The sequence below is a fragment of the Palaemon carinicauda genome, chromosome 17 (assembly GCF_036898095.1).
Source record: "Palaemon carinicauda isolate YSFRI2023 chromosome 17, ASM3689809v2, whole genome shotgun sequence".
Taxonomy (NCBI): domain Eukaryota; kingdom Metazoa; phylum Arthropoda; class Malacostraca; order Decapoda; family Palaemonidae; genus Palaemon; species Palaemon carinicauda.
The window spans coordinates 51,118,983-51,139,493 of NC_090741.1; positions in this window are offsets into that span (position 1 = coordinate 51,118,983).

Below are 20,511 nucleotides of genomic sequence, written 5' to 3' on the forward strand. Positions count from 1 at the left end.
TGTATATATATAAATATTATATGTATATATATAAATATTATATGTATATATATAAATATTATATGTATATATATAAATATTATATGTATATATATAAATATTATATGTATATATATAAATATTATATGTATATATATAAATATTATATGTATATATATAAATATTATATGTATATATATAAATATTATATGTATATATAAAAATATTATATGTATATATATAAATATTATATGTATATATATAAATATTATATGTATATATATAAATATTATATGAATATATATAAATATTCATAAATATTATATGAATATATATAAATATTATATGAATATATATATATATATATATATATATATATATATATATATATATATATATATATATATATATATGAAAATATATATATATATATATATATATATATATATATATATATATATATATATATATATATATATATATATATATATATATATATATATATATATCTTATCTCTTCTCAAATCTTTTGCCTAGCTCTTAAAAGCGGATCTTCTGTAACTTACGTTATGTACATCTCGAGCGAAATATACTGAGAAAAAGTATTCCAGTATTTATGCATAAATATATCATTTCAGCCATTAGCCGTACCAAGCACTTTCCTTTGATATATATTTAATGTTTTGTCTTCTACGTGAAATGTTTTTTTCTCTTTTTTCTTTTTTGTTATTATAGACTATTTTCAATAAGTTTTTTAATTGTCTTTACTGCAAATCTAATTCGGGAAAAGAAAGAGAACATAAACTGTTAGTAAAAACTGTAGTTTTGATCGGGAATTCTCCGTAAAAATATAGTTCTCAACAGTATTTCAGTGAAATACAGGCGACCGTAATTTTCCCTTACTTTATTATTATTTTTTTACTTGTTGATTACCGTAATATCACTCCTTTACGTCAATATAATCTTTTTTAAAACGTTAAAAATCCTGGAATAAATATTGCCAGACTTTTGCCGTATTTTTTAATGCAAATTTTTAAGTGTACTGTATAATGACATTTTTATCAGAATATTCCTTCGTATGTACTGTAATTTATTCCAAGAGTTTGTCCATTTAAGTTAACTTTGCATGTCCATTCTTATGTAAAAATCCTGGAATAATTGTTGCCAGACCTTTAAGGTTTTTTTAATACAAATTTCTAAGTGTATAATGACATTTTAATCAGAATATTCCTTCGTATGTACTGAAAGTTATTCCAAGAGTTTATCCATTTAATTTTCCTTTGCATGTCCATTCTTATGTTACTTATTGCCAGACTTTTAACGTATTTTTAATGCAAATTTCTAAGTGTATAATGAAAATCTTTATCAGAATATTACTTCGTATGTACTGTAAGTTATTCCAAGAGTTTATCCATATAAGTTTCCTTTGCATGTCCATTCTTATGTAAAAATCCTGGAATAAATGTTGCCATACTTTTGCCGTATTTTTTAATGCAAATTTTTAAGTGTATTTTTATCAGAATATTCCTTCGTATGTACTGTAAGTTATTCCAAGAGCTGCTCATCCATTTAATTTTCCTTTGAATGTCCATTCTTATGTTACTTCCCCAAATCTCACAGTTCTTACTGTAATATCACTCTTTCACGTCAATATAATCTTTATTAAAACGTTAAAAATCCTGGAATAAATATTGCCAGACTTTTAACTTTTTTTAATGCAAATTTTTAAGTGTATAATTACATTTTTATCAGAATATTCCTTTGTATATACTGTAAGTTATTCCAAGAGTTTATCCATTTAAGTTTCCTTTGCATGTCCATTCTTATGTAAAAATCCTGGAATAAATATTGCCAGACCTTTAAGGTTTTTTTTAATGCAAATTTTTAAGTGTATAATGAAAATCTTTATCAGAATATTCCTTCGTATGTACTGTAATTTATTCCAAGAGTTTGTCCATTTAATTTTCCTTTGCATGTCCATTCTTATGTTACTTCCCCAAATCTCACAGTTCTTACCGTAATATCACTCTTTCACGTCAATATAATCTTTATTAAAAGGTTAAAAATCCTGGAATAAATGTTGCCAGACCTTTATGTTTTTTTTTAATGCACATTTTTAAATAATGAACATTTTTATCAGAATATTACTTCGTAAGTTATTCCAAGAGTTTATCCATTTAATTTTCCTTCGCATGTCCATTCTTATGTAAAAATCCTGGAATAAATATTGCCAGACTTTTAACTTTTTTTTAATGCAAATTTCTAAGTGTATAATGAAAATCTTTATCAGAATATTCCTTCGTATGTACTGTAAGTTATTCCAAGAGTTTATCCATTTAATTTTCCTTTGCATGTCCATTCTTATGTAAAAATCCTGGAATAAATGTTGCCAGACTTTTGCCGTATTTTTTAATGCAAATTTTCAAGTGTATAATGAAAATCTTCATCAGAATATTCCTTCGTATGTACTGTAAGTTATTCCAAGAGTTTATCCATTTAAGTTTCCTTTGCATGTCCATTTTTATGTAAAAATCCTGGAATAAATGTTGCCAGACTTTTGCCGTATTTTTTAATGCAAATTTTTAAGTGTACTGTATAATGACATTTTTATCAGAATATTCCTTCGTATGTACTGTAAGTTATTCCAAGAGTTTATCCATTTACTTTTCCTTTGCATGTCCATTCTTATGTTACTTCCCCAAATCTCACAGTTCTTACCGTAATATCACTCTTTCACGTCAATATAATCTTTATTAAAAGGTTAAAAATCCTGGAATAAATGTTGCCAGACCTTTATGGTTTTTTTAATGCACATTTTTAAATAATGAACATTTTTATCAGAATATTACTTCGTAAGTTATTCCAAGAGTTTATCCATTTAAGTTTCCTTTGCATGTACGTTCTTTTCATGTTACTTCCCTAAATTTCTCAGTTCTTCCCGAAACTAACAACAGTCCTCATCCTGCGTCCCGGAGTTCTATGAAAGAGAATCGCAGGAAGACACTCGTAAAACTTAAGTACTCTACGGTATGTTCCGCCTTCTTCCACGCAATAACGATTGGTAAAGGCGATGATACAGGAGAAAAGTCTTGTGTTCTGAGGAACAGCGTTCAGGGATTTTCAGTTTTCTTTCATCTATATTTTCTTATTTTTCTTGGTATATTCCTGATTGTGACTCTAGGTAATTTGACTATTTCGAGGAAAAATGTTTTGCAGTAGGAAAAATTGGGATCGAACGCAATAGGAAAAACTGGGATCGAACGCAATAGGAAAAATTGGGATCGAACGCAATAGGAAAAATTGGGATCGAACGCAATAGGAAAAATTGGGATCGAACGCAATAGGAAAAGTTGGGATCGAACGCAATAGGAAAAGTTGGGATCGGACGCAATAGGAAAAGTTGGGATCGGACGCAATAGGAAAAGTTGGGATCGGACGCAATAGGAAAAGTTGGGATCGGACGCAATAGGAAAAGTTGGGATCGGACGCAATAGGAAAAGTTGGGATCGGACGCAATAGGAAAAGTTGGGATCGGACGCAATAGGAAAAGTTGGGATCGGACGCAATAGGAAAAGTTGGGATCGGACGCAATAGGAAAAGTTGGGATCGGACGCAATAGGAAAAATTGGGATCGAACGCAATAGGAAAAATTGGGATCGAACGCAATAGGAAAAATTGGGATCAAACGCAACAGAACAGTTGGGCAAAAGAAAAATCACCCTAGACAAGTGCTGGATAACAAAGAACTTAGATGGAGTCTCACTACGAAGGGGTTAATACAATTGTATCTTAAACAATAAATGTTATAGAATCTGAAAGAACAGAAGTTAAAGAATAAATGATGTTCAAATGTTTAAAGGCCTCTCATAAATGGCAGAGGCAAGGGACTGTGACATTGCCCTACCAAACCGGACAATGCCCTAGAGACTGATCAATATGATCAGTGCCCAAGCCCCTCTCCACCCAAGCTAGGACCAAGAAGGGCCAGGCAATGTATGCTGTTGACTCAGCAGATATATATATATGCTCCACCAAACCGCCATCCCTAGCTCACAAGGATTGCAGTGACTAAAGGAACTAACGAGTTTGATTGGGACTCGAACCCCAGTCTGGCAATCATCAGGCAAGGACGTTACCAATAGGCCACCACAACCCTAAATCAATACATTTTTGTATTCATATGTTTAGCCAGCGACAAAAAGTTATGTCCAATTATTATTAATTCTTCTTTGTGGTGGCCTGTTGGTAACGTCCTTGCCTGGTGATCGACAGACGGGGGTTCAGGTCCCGCTCAAACTCGTTAGTTCCGTTGGTCGCTGCCTTCCTTTCCAGCTAGGGATGGGTGGTTTGGGGGAGCATATATGTCTCTGCCGAATAATCAGTAGCCATTGCCTGGTCCTCCTTGGTCCTAGCTTGGGTGGAGAGGAGGCTTGGACACTGACCATATGGATATATGATCAGTCTCTAGGGTATTGTCCTGCTAGCTACGGCAATGTCACAGTCCGTTGCCCCTGCCATTTATGAATGGCCTTTGAACCTTTAAACACCAGAAATTTTATTTACTGTAGTAATAAATAATAATTAATTATCATTCATTACTACAGTAAATAGAATTTCTGAATTGAGGCCAATATGAAACACGATCAGGTGAATTCCAAACGAGATTATTGATTCTTTAATATTGATGTAAATGATTCATCATTAATTATTAATGATTTACAATACACCAGCGTGTCTGTCGCCTTAAAATATTACTTTTAACAAAATCCGTAATTTTAATCGGAATTTCTACGTAAAAGTATACTGTTCTCTGCCGTACTTCAATCAAATACAGGCGACCGTAATTTCACCAGACTTACTATCTTTCACAGGTTGGTGACCGTAATATCACTCCTTTACATCAATATATCAGTTTTTAAAACGGTAAATGTCTGGCAACATTTATTCCCAGATTGTTACCTTCTTTAAGGCAAATTTTCAAGTGAATCCAGGAATACAAACGCTGTTAAAAAAAAAACACGTAATTTTAATCAGAAATTCTCCGTAAAAAATAAACTTTTCTCAGCCATATTTCAGTAAAATACAGGCGACCGTAATTTTCAGCATACCTTATTATCTTTCACAGGATTTTTACATTCTTCACGGCAAATTTTCAACGGTGTATCCAGGAATACAAACAGTTAACAAAAACAGTAAATCTAATTCCAAATTTTCCATTAAAATACACTATTCTTAACCGTATTTCAGTAAAATACAGGCGACAGTAATTTACCCTACTTTATTATCTTATACAGGTTGGTGACCGTAATATCACTCCCTTACGTCAATATTTCTGATTTAAAAAAGATAATTATTGTATGAATGTTGCCAGATATTTCTTGTCTTCTAAGTGCACATTTTTAAGACATTTATTGTCTTTTAGTGAACATTTTTAAGACATTTATTGTCTATTAAGTGAACATTTTTAAGACATTTGTCTTTTAAGTGAACATTTTTAAGACATTTATTGTCTATTAAGTGAAAATTTTTAAGACATTTATTGTCTTTTAAGTGAAAATTTTTAAGACATTGTCTTTTAAGTGAACATTTTTAAGACATTTATTGTCTTTTAAGTGAACATTTTCAAGACATTTATTGTCTTTTAAGTGAACATTTTCAAGACATTTATTGTCTTTTAAGTGAACATTTTCAAGAAATTTATTGTCTTTTAAGTGAACATTAAAACATTTATTATCTTTTAAGTGAACATTTTTAAGACATTTATTGTCTTTTAAGTGAACATTTTTAAGACATTTATTGTCTTTTAAGTGAACATTTTTAAGTAATTTATTGTCTTTTAAGTGAACATTTTTAAGTAATTTATTGTCTTTTAAGTGAACCTTTTTAAGTGTACACAACTATTTTGCCGAGTTTGCAATTACATCTTAAAACATAAGTCGTAAACTATCTTCATTACATCGTTACATAAGAAAAGAAAAAAGAAAAATTACTTCATATATAACAATGTAAAATAAATTACCCAAGAAAATAATGGAATGAGAAAATTAATAAATTACAAAATAAATTACCTAAGAAAATAATGAAATCTCAAAATCAGAATATAGAGACCATTAGATTGAAATATATGACGAGATGAACCCAAGGGAAAAGGCTACTTGATTACCCCATAGATTATATAACCTAATTAAGTTTTAAGTAATGGATTTTTTCAACTCTGCCCTGGATTGGATACTTAATTATGCAAAGTTATTAATAAGACTAGGATATTCAGCTTACGTGAGTGTGAGTTTGTGCGTATATGTATGTGTATGTCAGTGTGTATGAGAGAGAGAGAGAGAGAGAGAGAGAGAGAGAGAGAGAGAGAGAGAGAGAGAGAGAGAGAGAGAGAGCAGGATACTCAGCTTATATGTATGTATATGTATGTGTATATATGTATGTGTATATCAAGGAGAGAGAGAGAGAGAGAGAGAGAGAGAGAGAGAGAGAGAGAGAGAGAGAGAGAGAGAGAGAGAGAGAGAGAGAGATACTCAGCTTACATGCGTGTGAGTTTGCGTGTAATGTATAGGTCAGAGAGAGAGAGAGAGAGAGAGAGAGAGAGAGAGAGAGAGAGAGAGAGAGAGAGAGAGAGAGAGAGAGAGAGAGAGAGGAGCAGGATACTCAACGTATATGAGTGTGTGTTTGTGTATTATATGTATGTATAGGTCAGAGAGAGAGAGAGAGAGAGAGAGAGAGAGAGAGAGAGAGAGATTGACTGATTGATTTATAGTTTTCAGGAGAGAGAGAGAGAGAGAGAGAGAGAGAGAGAGAGAGAGAGAGAGAGAGAGAGAGAGCATTGATAATAGCAGGATATTCAGCTTACGTGAGTGTGAGTTTGTGTGTATATGTATGTTTGTCCATGTGTATGAGGAGAGAGAGAGAGAGAGAGAGAGAGAGAGAGAGAGAGAGAGAGAGAGAGAGAGAGAGAGAGTGAGTATTAATAAGAGCAGGATACTCAAATTATGATTGTGAGTTTGTGAGTATATGTTTGTGTATGTCAGTGTGCGAGAGAGAGAGAGAGAGAGAGAGAGAGAGAGAGAGAGAGAGAGAGAGAGAGAGAGAGAGAGATTAATAAAAGGATAATACTCCACTTATATTGTGTGTATTGTATGTATGTGTATATGTCGGGGTGTAATAGAGAGAGAGAGGGGGGGGGGGAATTAGGAATTTCAATCAAAAGCTTTTGTTTACTTTCAATTATTTTACAAGAGGTAAATGTTCTTTACTCATTAACTAACGTTTACATTTAAAAAGTGAACATTCAAACATTATGCCCATATAAAAGCAAATTTATATTTTTGTGTGTATGTGTGTGTTTGTTCGTGTGTTTGTGTGTGTGTGTTTGTTGAAAGGCTATCCATAAACACTTCATGAATAACGCAAAACCTTATCAGCCCATTTCATGAAATATAAACCGGATATGAATAGTTTTGTAAAATACCTTATTCTTGAAATGACATCATATGCAAATATTATATAAATTCCTCTAATAGAACAAAAATTTATATTACACCTATATATAACCTGCACACTTTTCGTGACATACACATAATTTCTCATTTCATGAAATACACACAATTTCTCATAGTTTTATGAAATACAGTTTCATATATTTTTCATGAAATACACACAATTTCTCATGTTTCATGAAATACACACAATTTCTCATATTTCATGAAATACAAACAATTTCTAATTTTTCACGAAATACCCCCAATTTCTCATATGTTTCATGAAGTACAAACAATTTGTCATATAAATTTCATGAAATACACACAATTGCTCATATATGTTTCATGAAATACACACAATTTCTCACATGTTTCATGAAATGCACACAATTTCTCATATTTCATAAAATACACACATTTTCTCATATTTCATAAAATACACGCAATATCTCTTGTGTTTCCTGAAATACTCAAAATTTCTCATGTATATTTCATGAAATACAGACAATATCTCAAATACAGTATATTTCATGAAATACACAAACTTTCTCCCACATATGCCCAGTTTACTCTCTTCACCAAAGAAATAAAAGAAAGCAAAGTCCATCTGAGTGTAAATGTAAAAGAAAGTTTCACGACCTCCATCCAAAAAAAAAAAAAAAAAAAAAACTTCTGCAATTTGGTTAAGCAAAGAAGTCTCTCCAAGACCAGAAAGTCTTTGGAAGCGAGAGAAGTTTCTGTGAGGAGGGAATGAAAATGCAATGACTTCACGAAAGTTTATTTTGACGACTTAATCTTAGCGAGGGAATCTTCACGATTATACTTTCTGGTTAACAGGGAATTCATCCAGAGAAATTAGAGTTAATTAAAGGATTAACTACTGCAATGTAATTGTTCAGAGGCTATTTTTCTCTTGTTAAGGATAGAAGAGATTTCTTAGCTATGTTGAGCAGTAAAGTTAATCAAGGGATTATCTACTGTACTGTAATTGTTCAGAGGCTACTTTCCTCTTGGTAAGGGTAGAAGAGAGACTTTTAACTATTATAAGCAGCAAAGTCTCTCTTCTACTGCACTGTAATTGTTCAGAGGCTACTTTCCTCTTGGTAAGGGTAGAAGAGATTTCTTAGCAATGTGTTACAACCTACCAGGTTGTAATGCAGGTTCTTTTAAGATATTTAAATTCTCATGGATTGCAGTCGGTAGAAGTACGTCAGTGATAAGGAAAGACGGAAACAGAGACCCAAGAAAATTTAACAATATTTATTATAAACAAGAACAATAACTTAAATCAACCTTGTGAGATTAAATACAATAAATTATACACATATTCAAGAAAATAAATAATGGTTCTCGGGAACTCACAAGAAAACAACCTAAAGCTACTACACTAAGCCCTAAACATGAGAAAATTATAAGAGAGCAAACACTTAAAAATGACTGGGTGGATCCAAATAAGGCTAGCCAAGATAATCAATAACCTAATAATAATAAGGTAGAAGGAAGTAGGAGATGAAAACAATGAAAACCTTAATATTCCTACCTATCTTACAAAACTAAACAATACAGAATTAAACAGTTACACAACATAACAACAAAACTCTTACATATAGAAATAGATAATTAATAATATATACAACTTCACCTCGAGTGAAGTACCGAAGAGTTGAATACAGGGCCGTACTTAATTCATCAAACTGCTAACGGAAGGGTAAAGCTGCACGCCAGGCATTGAGGGGCAATCCACTTCCCTATACAAGAGGAATGATAATTTGTCTTACCTGGCGTCAGCCGCCCTACGTATCTCCTCACGAGCCAATTTGCTCTCACACTCGTACACAGCTGGACTGGATGAATATGGCCAGTAAAATCTCGGTTCAGTGTCGGGAAACAGCGTCGACACTAATCCTGTGCAAATCCTCCGACGGGAACAAGTTGCAGAAAACTACCGTCGCAGATGACATGAGCATCTGCTAAACACTTCAACCGAAGTACGAAGGTAATAGCTAAAAGTCGTCCTCCAAGTCACAAGGAATGCTGAGACGAGATATATTGTTGGTGAGAGCTTGTCAAGACCCGAACTGCCTTCACTGGTCGACCATGTCCACTCATCACCTTCCCAACACTCACAGCAAAAAAAAAAACAATCGTTAAAACGATAGTCCACTAATACACAAAGGAGGAGGAGGAGGCGCAAAAACACTATTCAACAATCGGAGAGCCACTTACATTAACACTATAGTAAACAAACAACAAAAAATACTTTAACTTAAAAAGAAAAACAAGGCTGATTTAAATAAAATAAAGAAATAATTTTACGTTAACCTAATACCTTCCTCCCCCAAAACAAAAAAAAATTATTCACATAGAATACATTTTTTTTTCCAAAATTAAATACTGTAAAAATGCTGAAATGAAAATTAATTAACAATATTACGGAAATACAAAACCTGAAAAGAAGTTATAAATATAACAATACATATGCCAAAAAGAAAAAAAAACACATAGCTTCACGAAGAAGACTTACCAAATCAGAAAATGGGACTCTTAAATTAAAGGCTAAACTATACCTCCAACGAGTACAAAATAATAGGAAAAAATTGATAAACCTAACTAAGGTTGAACATACAAAAACAACGCACTTAACCAAACCTACATATAAACTAAACTCTAAGATAAGGACTCACTCATACGCACACCCATACTGGCCATTAGATTTTACTATGGAAAAATAGTTTTATACAAACCCCATGAAGACACGAGAAGGGCGAGGGAGGGACAAAAGCCAAGATTACATACGAGAAAGGGCATCAGGAATGCGGTTCTCCGATCCCTTAATATGTTTTATAACCAGAGTGAATTCCTGCAACTGCAAAGCCCATCTCAAAATTCTCTGATTGGACCCTTTCATCCTTTCTATGAACACTAGAGGATTGTGGTCAGTCCAAATCTCTATCGGGAAGGAGAAATTGGTCACATAGGGTTTAAAATGTAACAAAGTACGAACCAAGGCCAAGGCCTCCTTCTCGATAGTTGAATACCGCCTCTCTGCTGCCAATAGTTTACGGCTAAAGTAAGACACGGGAAGTACCTCTCCAGCCCCATTTCTCTGAAAGAGAACACCTCCAATGCCCACATCACTAGCATCCACCGCGATAATGAAAGGTTTCTGAAAATCAGGGGATATTAATATTGGGTTTGATATCAGCACCAGCTTGAGTTTAATGAAAGACTCCTCACATTGAGGAGACCACGCAAATTTCTGTCCTTTCTCCAATAACTTAGTAAGCGGCTGAGCAATGTCCGAGAAGTTTCGCACAAACCTTCTATAATAACCCGTCATTCCAAGGACTCTCCGAACTTCCCTGACATTACTCGGCCTCTTCAAATTTAAAATGGCATCGAGATTGGCTTGTTTAGGGGCTACCTGACCCAAACCAACCTCATGACCCAAATAGCACACTTTGGCTTTACCAAATTCACACTTACCCAAGTTCACAACAAGACCGGCATCCCTCAAAGCTTCAAACACTTTTCTCAATCTTACTATATGAGTTTGCCAATCATTGCTGTGAACAACTAAATCATCAATATAAATCTCAGTGCCTTTCAACCCACAAATGACTCTGTTCATAAGCCTCTGAAAGGTGCATGCAGCATTTTTCATCCCAAAGGGCATCACTTTACATTCATAAAGCCCAAAGGGAGTTACAAATGCGGAAATTTCCCGGGCTCGATCAGACAGGGGCACTTGCCAATACCCTTTCAGTAAATCCAACTTGGTTATGAATTTTGCAGACCCTATCTGATCGAGACAGTCGTCAATGCGAGGCAAAGGAAAAGAGTCATTTTTGGTACTGGCATTAACTTTACGGTAATCCACACACATTCTGTACTTTCCATCAGACTTTTTAACTAAAACTATCGGAGAGCTCCAAGGACTTATCGAAGGTTGGATGAGGTCGTGTTTCAGCATATACTTTATTTCCTCCTCGACTATGTCCCTTTTCACTGGATTTAGTCGATAAGGACTCTGCTTTACGGGAGAAGCACTGCCCACATCCACATCATGCTGAAGCAACCTCGTCCTACCTGGCGAACTAAGAAATATTTCTGGAAAAGAACAGATTAAATTAATAATGTACCTTTTCTGGGTAACTTCCAGATGGTCCAGCTCTCTTTTCAAAACCTCTAGATTTTGAACGTTATTAAAGAGAGCATCAGAAGATACCTGACCAACCAAGTCCTCAAAGTTATCCTCTGGAGACTCTACGTCTACAGACACAGGTTCACACACTATAGCTAAAGGATCCCTACCACCTGAAATATAAGATTTTAATCTATTAATATGAAAGACCCGGCACTTTCGTTTGGTCCCGGGGGCTTCAATTTCATAATTCACTTCAGACAATTTTCTCAAAACCTTCCAGGGCCCCTTATACCTTGGCTCAAGGAAATTGTCTGAGTCTGTACTCAACACCAATACCAATTCCCCAGGCTCAAACGATCGCACCTTGGTTTTCTTATCAAAATTTGATTTCATGATTACTTGGGAGGAAGCCAAATTTTCTCTTGCAAATTTCCACGCAATGGCTAACTTTTTCCGTAAATTCTCTACAAATTTCATCACATTAAGTTCCTTTTTCTGCCCAGATGATAACAATTCATGAAAAATTTCCAACGGACCGCGTACTTTGTGCCCATAGATCAGCTCAAAGGGAGCTACACCTGTAGATGCATTTGGATGGTTCCTTATGGCAAAGAGAGCAAAGGGAAGTCCCTTCTCCCAATCCTCTCCTTGTTCATAGCAGTATTTTTTTAAAACTGATTTAAGTGTCTGGTGGAATCTTTCCACCACACCCTGACTCTCGGGATGGTAAGGTACGCTGGTAGTGCACTGAATGGCCAGTTCAGCACACTTACCCCTAAATACCTTACTCGTAAAATTCGTCCCACAGTCGGTCTGAATTTTACGAGGAAGTCCGTATCGGGAGAAAAATTCAACAAGCTTCTCAAATACTACATTGGAAGTTATCTTTTTCATTGGGAATGCTTCAGGAAATCTAGAAGCTCGGTCCATGATGGTCAGGAGATGAGTAAACCCAGTCTTTGTTCTGGGCAAAGGCCCCACCACATCTATAACCAATTCCACAAAAGGTTCCCCAATTGCAGGAATGGGATTTAGAGGTGCTTTAGGGATCACTTGATTGGGCTTTCCCATCACCTGACAAACCTCGCAATTACTAACAAATTGTTTTACTGATGATTTCAATCCTGGCCACCAAAAACATTTTGCTAATCTTTTGAACGTCTTAAATACTCCAAAGTGACCAGAAAAAGAATCATCATGTGACAACTTCAAAACAGACTCCCTAAATTGTGAGGGAACCACAATTTGTTCCACTCGAGAAGTTTTGTTCAGATCATGTGTAGATGGACGACTAATTCGATATAACAAACCTTTCATTACACAAAACCTCGGTTTAGTTAAATCTGCTGTGTCACCCAACTCAAAATCAAACTCTTGTTTCTGAGCCTCAATAAACGTTAAACGGTCCCAATCAAGTTGCAAGATATTACTAGTACTACTGGGACTACCTACTGGCCCGGGCCTTTCTAACTCTACTTCTAAACTACTTAAATCTAAGTCATCATCATTTATCAAATCAGCTGCCTTAGCGGAGGCCCGAGTCACCACCGTCACAGGACAAGCATTCACAGTCACAATAGGGAATAATTCCAGACCCCTATGGTCTACCATGTCATTTCCTAAAATACCATCTATATTTGGAATAGGGAGTTTCTCCACCACAGCCAACTCTGTTACCTCATTATACCCAGGGAATGATAATTCAACTTCCACCAATGGAGCTGAAACCACAGTATTCGGGAAACCTCCCAGAATCACGTAATTCCCTGAATATTCAACTAAACCATTTAAAGATTCCCTTAATACTAAAGAACGAGCTGACCCTGTGTCTCGCAAAAATTTTACCTTTAGAATTCCTGAATTCGTAACCAGTCTACCAGGCCATATATATTTATCATAGAGTCATGAAGGTCTATTACCAGTTGGTTTTACATTGCTGTCATCACCACTATTTACATTGCTACCTTCCGTTACCGGTGGATTCTCAACCTTGGGGGTGTTAGGAATAGTCTTATTTGTTATTACAGATATAGGATTGTCAATATTATTATTTCTCTCCAGATACCTCCTCCTGGCATTACACTGAGCTTGATAATGTCCAGGCTTATTGCACCAAAAACAGGTCCCATTACCTTTGCTCACATTACCAGACACTACCCTGTTTTTGGAGAAGAATCTAGAGGGCTCTCCATTTGAAATATTTCCCTGAGTCTTTTCATTCTTATAATAGGTTGGAACACCTGAATGCTTTACCCTGTTGTTAGCTACATTATTAGATTTATTATTACCATCATTTGGCTTGGCAGACTGGAAATCTAGACCCTGAGACCCAAAATTGCCGGACCCTGCTCGATGGGTCAAAATAAATTCATCGGCAATCTGAGCCGCTTTACTTAGGTTAGCTGCTTTCACCTCTTCCAAGTATATCCTCAGTTCTTTACTACAATATTTCTTAAATTCTTCCAATAACATTAATTCCCTCAAGGAGGAGAAAGAGACTACCTGACGACTCTTCAGCCAATTATCAAATTGCTCCTCCTTGAGCCTAGCAAACTCAACATATGAAATGGAAGCATGCTTGCTAAAATTTCTAAATTTTAGACGATAAGCCTCAGGGACAAGATCATAAGCCTTGAGGACCAACGCCTTTACTTTACCATAATCACGGGCTACGCCCTCCTCCAAAGAATTATAAACCCTGATTGCCTTGCCCACCAGCCTACACTGAATTAAGACTGTCCACATCTCGGCGGGCCAAGACAACCTGGTAGCTACCCGTTCAAATGCTTTAAAAAATTCCGGCACATCTTTTTCGTCAAATACAGGGACTAACTTCAAAGCTGCCCCTATATTAAATTTATCGACATATGGACCACAAGGAGTACTCAATTTATTAGGAACATTTTGTAATTTAGCCAACTCCAAATTTACTTTAGCCATCTCTAGTTCATGTCTCCGCACCTTCTCGTTCTCCTCAAACTCAAGTTTCACTAACTCTATCCTCTTGCAAATTAATCTATATTCATAGTCCTCTTGGGACAACACAGGCTGCACTGGAACTACATTCTCTGGGACAGATTTTTCTACAACAAATGGGTTTGTAGACACGTTACCTTTATCTTGCAATTTAGCATTTCCTTCAAAAATAGTTCCAGTACGAGGGGGGTCCTCAAACAAAGAAAGGCCTGGATTCACACTCACATCGTCAATCACACTATCCTCGCGCTCCGAACCACTATCATCAACACTGTCAAAATCTCTAGCTAAATTCTCTCCTTCAGCCATACCCTGAGCTACCTTACTCTCTACAGCTAACAACAACTGGGCCTTAGTGTTCGCAGCCCTAAGTGGGACACCTAACCAGCGAGCACAACTCACCAAACACTCTTTACTTAATACAGGAAGATGCCTAAGACAATCTGCTGATCCTAAAAATTCTGCGGGATCAAAAACATATTCACCCATGATTTCAAAATTAAAGGGGGGAGTAAGGCAACACACTAAACAATAACAAATATTGGTAAATTCACTGAGCACCGATCCGCCAACCAAACCACCGAGTACACCCGAGTGCAATCCTGTCACGGTCGCCAACTGTTACAACCTACCAGGTTGTAATGCAGGTTCTTTTAAGATATTTAAATTCTCATGGATTGCAGTCGGTAGAAGTACGTCAGTGATAAGGAAAGACGGAAACAGAGACCCAAGAAAATTTAACAATATTTATTATAAACAAGAACAATAACTTAAATCAACCTTGTGAGATTAAATACAATAAATTATACACATATTCAAGAAAATAAATAATGGTTCTCGGGAACTCACAAGAAAACAACCTAAAGCTACTACACTAAGCCCTAAACATGAGAAAATTATAAGAGAGCAAACACTTAAAAATGACTGGGTGGATCCAAATAAGGCTAGCCAAGATAATCAATAACCTAATAATAATAAGGTAGAAGGAAGTAGGAGATGAAAACAATGAAAACCTTAATATTCCTACCTATCTTACAAAACTAAACAATACAGAATTAAACAGTTACACAACATAACAACAAAACTCTTACATATAGAAATAGATAATTAATAATATATACAACTTCACCTCGAGTGAAGTACCGAAGAGTTGAATACAGGGCCGTACTTAATTCATCAAACTGCTAACGGAAGGGTAAAGCTGCACGCCAGGCATTGAGGGGCAATCCACTTCCCTATACAAGAGGAATGATAATTTGTCTTACCTGGCGTCAGCCGCCCTACGTATCTCCTCACGAGCCAATTTGCTCTCACACTCGTACACAGCTGGACTGGATGAATATGGCCAGTAAAATCTCGGTTCAGTGTCGGGAAACAGCGTCGACACTAATCCTGTGCAAATCCTCCGACGGGAACAAGTTGCAGAAAACTACCGTCGCAGATGACATGAGCATCTGCTAAACACTTCAACCGAAGTACGAAGGTAATAGCTAAAAGTCGTCCTCCAAGTCACAAGGAATGCTGAGACGAGATATATTGTTGGTGAGAGCTTGTCAAGACCCGAACTGCCTTCACTGGTCGACCATGTCCACTCATCACCTTCCCAACACTCACAGCAAAAAAAAAACAATCGTTAAAACGATAGTCCACTAATACACAAAGGAGGAGGAGGAGGCGCAAAAACACTATTCAACAATCGGAGAGCCACTTACATTAACACTATAGTAAACAAACAACAAAAAATACTTTAACTTAAAAAGAAAAACAAGGCTGATTTAAATAAAATAAAGAAATAATTTTACGTTAACCTAATACAATGATAAGTAGCAAAGTTAATCGAGGGATTAACTACTGCGCTGTAATTGATCAGAGGCTACTTTCCTCTTGGTAAAGGTAGAAGAGACTCTTTAGCTATGATAAGTAGCAAAGTTAATCAAGGGATTATCTACTGTACTGTAATTGTTCAGAGGCTACTCTTCTCTTGGTAAGGGTAGAAGAGAGACTTTATCTGTGGTAAGCACCAAAGTTAATCAAAGGATTAACTACTGTACTGTAATTGATCAGAGGCTACTTTCCTCTTGGTAAGGGTAGAATAGACTCTTTAGCTATGATAAGTAGCAAAGTTGATCAAGGGATTAACTACTGCAGTGTAATTGATCAGAGGCTACTTTCCTCTTGGTAAGGGCAGACGAGACTCTTTATCTATGGCATGCAGCAAAGTTAATCAAGGGATTAACTACTGCACTGTAATTGATCAGAGGCTACTTTCCTCTTGGTAAGGGTAGAATAGACTCTTTAGCTATGATAAGTAGCAAAGTTAATCGAGGGATTAACTACTGCACTGTAATTGATCAGAGGCTACTTTCCTCTTGGTAAGGGTAGAAGAGACTCTTTAGCTATGATAAGTATCAAAGTTGATCAAGGGATTAACTACTGCACTGTAATTGATCAGAGGCTACTTTCCTCTTGGTAAAGGTAGAAGAGACTCTTTAGCTATGATAAGTAGCAAAGATAATCAAGGGATTAACTACTGCACTGTAATTGATCAGAGGCTACTTTCCTCTTGGTAAGGGCAGAAGAGATTCTTTAGCTATGGTAAGCACCAAAGTTAATCAAAGGACTAACTACTGTACTGTAATTGATCAGAGGCTACTTTCCTCTTGGTAAGGGCAGAAGAGACCCTTTAGCTATGATAAGTAGCAAAGTTAATCAAGGGATTAACTACTGCTCTGTAATTGATCAGAGGCTACTCTTCTCTTGGTAAGGGTAGAAGAGACTTTAGCTATGATAAGCACCAAAGTTAATCAAAGGATTAACTACTGTACTGTAATTGTTCAGAGGCTATTTTTCTCTTGTTAAGGGTAGAATAGACTCTTTAGCTATGTTATGTAGCAAAGTTAATCGAGGGATTAACTACTGCACTGTAATTTTTTAGAGGCTACTCTTCTCTTGGTTAGGCTAGAAGAGAGACTAGCTGTGGTAAGCAGCGCTTTCAGAAGGAGGACACTCCAAAATCAAACCATTGTTCTCCAGTCTTAGGTAGTGCTATAGCCTCTGCAGCCTCTGTACTATGGTCTGTTACTGTCTTGGGTAGAGTTCTCTTGCTTGAGGGTACACTTGAGCACACTATTCTATCTTATTTTTCTTCCTCTTGTTTTTTTTCTAGAGTTTATAGTTTATATATGACACATCTACTTTAATGCTGTCACGGTTCTTAAAATATTGCTTGAAGGTACAATCGGGCAAACTGCGCTGTTTATTTCCTTTCTTCACTGGGCTATTTTCCTTGTCGGATCCATTGGGCTTATATCATTCTGCTTTTCCATCTAGGTTTGTAGTTGAGCTAATAATAATAATAATAATAATAATAATAATAATAATAATAATAATAATAATGATAATAATAATAATAATAATAATAATAATAATTGCAGACTTAATCTGTCATGAAGATTCGTTTTATATATACATACAAGCTTAAAAGGTCAACCACACACACACACACACACACACACACACACACACACACACACACACACACACACACATTCCAATTCCTACAATAAACAAAGGCACTATGAATAGCACTTAATTCTCATATCTTTACCTGGCTATCGATCCAAGGACAGCTGTCTGGGAGGTACCACAAAAGAGTGAATAATTACTGACCTTAAAAATACTGACCATCGTGTTTCAAATCTAAATTACATATTTGTATAATTACATATTTGTATTCCATTGTATCACCATCCTGTCTTTCTTTATATTATTATGATTATTATTATTATTATTATCATTATTATTATTATTATTATTATTATTATTATTATTATTATTATTTTTTCTTTTTTTTTTTACTAGCTAAGCTACAATCCTGGCTGTAAAAGCAAAATGCTATAAGCCCAAGGGCTCCAACAGGGAAAAATAGTCCAGTGAGGAACGGAAATAAGGAAATAAACGATATAAGAAGTAATGAAAAACAAAATACTAAAAACATTAACATTAAAATGTATTTAATTAAAGAACTAAAAGTACTTATGCAAGCCTGTTCAACATAAAAACATTTGCTACGAGTCTGAACTGTTAAAGTTCTTCTGATTCAACTACCCGATTAGGAAGATCATTCCACAACTTCGTCACAGCTGGAATAAAACTGCTAGAGTACCATGTAGTATTGAGCCTCATGATGTAGAAGGCCTGAGTCAATACCAACGACCTCAGCTTACAAAAACATATCAACATTAAACTTTAAAATGCCAGGCCGCAAAAGCCATATATCTTTTATACTTGGACCCCTCTATGCAAAACATGATTGCATACCTTTTTTGTTGATTTTAGCATTAGAGAGTCATTTCTTGGCGGGTGTTTACTTCGCCATAAGTTTTTCTTACCCTTCGTCCCACGGTGATTTATCAATGCTAAGGAAACGTAATTATGCCAAAACGTTAGTAAACATATAATTTACCAGCGTGATATGTAAAGCTAATTACCACTTCCTCGATTTCTTTGATAATTCCGCAGAATGTTTACACTGTTTCAGCAAGCATTCAGGGCTTCAGCTTCTTAAGATATAGTTTATACTTGGATTTTTTTTTTTTTTTTTTTTTTTTTTTTTTTTTTTTTTTTTTTAATGCAGAAACGCAAATCGTGCTGAAAACAAATTTATCATCATTATCGTGAAGATAATAATAGCAGTGTTAATTATTATTATTATTATTATTATTATTATTATTATTGTTATTATTGATAATGTTTTAAATATTATTTATTAGTTTTTATTATCATTATTATTGTTTTTTTTATAATCATTATCATTATTATTATTATTATCATTATTATTATTATTATTATTATTATTATTATTATTATTATTGATAATGTTTTAGATACTTATTACTTTTTTTATCTATTATTATTATTATTGTTTTTATTATTATTATTATCATTATTATTATATCTTGTTGCTGTTGTTATTGTTCTGAATATTATTTATTATGATTATTATTATTATTATTATTGCTATTATTATTATTATCATTATTATTGTTACTATTATCATTATTATTTTATCATTTCATTATCTTATCCTATTACATTATTGTCTTATCATTTTATTATTCTATTTTAATATTTTGATATTTCAATATTTCAATATTTGATCATTTCAATATTTAAATTTTTTTGTATTTTCATTTTTTTTTCTTATCTTTTATTATTAACGTAAAAATGAAACACAAGAACTACATATCTCTGAATGAATCCCCATCACTTCTTAAGGTCCATGAATATTCCTTGACCTCCCCCCCAATCCTGCAGATCATGCAATCACCCACATTTGCATGACCCTTAGACTCCCCACCCCCACCCCACCCCATTACGCCAACACCCCACCGAACACCACCACCCCTCCCACCTCACCCCATCCGGAACACTCCGATGTCCCACGATAAATCAAGTTAAATCAGATTCTTCCTTTAATGAAATTATCTCCTAATCGGATTCCGGTGCTCTGTCTCAACTCTATCTCGGGGCTTTTGGTCTCTCTCTCTCTCTCTCTCTCTCTCTCTCTCTCTCTCTCTCTCTCTCTCTCTCTCTCTCTCTCTCTCTCTCTCTCATTTGTTTCTATTTTATCATATTACAGTGTATGATGTGGATGGCAAATTCATTACATCTCTTCCTGTGCCTGTGTATGTATATACATATACACACACACAAATATATATATATATATATATATATATATATATATATATATATATATATATATAGTGTGTGTGTGTGTTCTGTGTGCGTGTTTTTGTATATACATATGTACGTATGCATACGCATACAACCACATACACACACACTTATGTATATACAGTGTGTGTATATATATATATATATATATATATATATATATATATATATATATATATATAT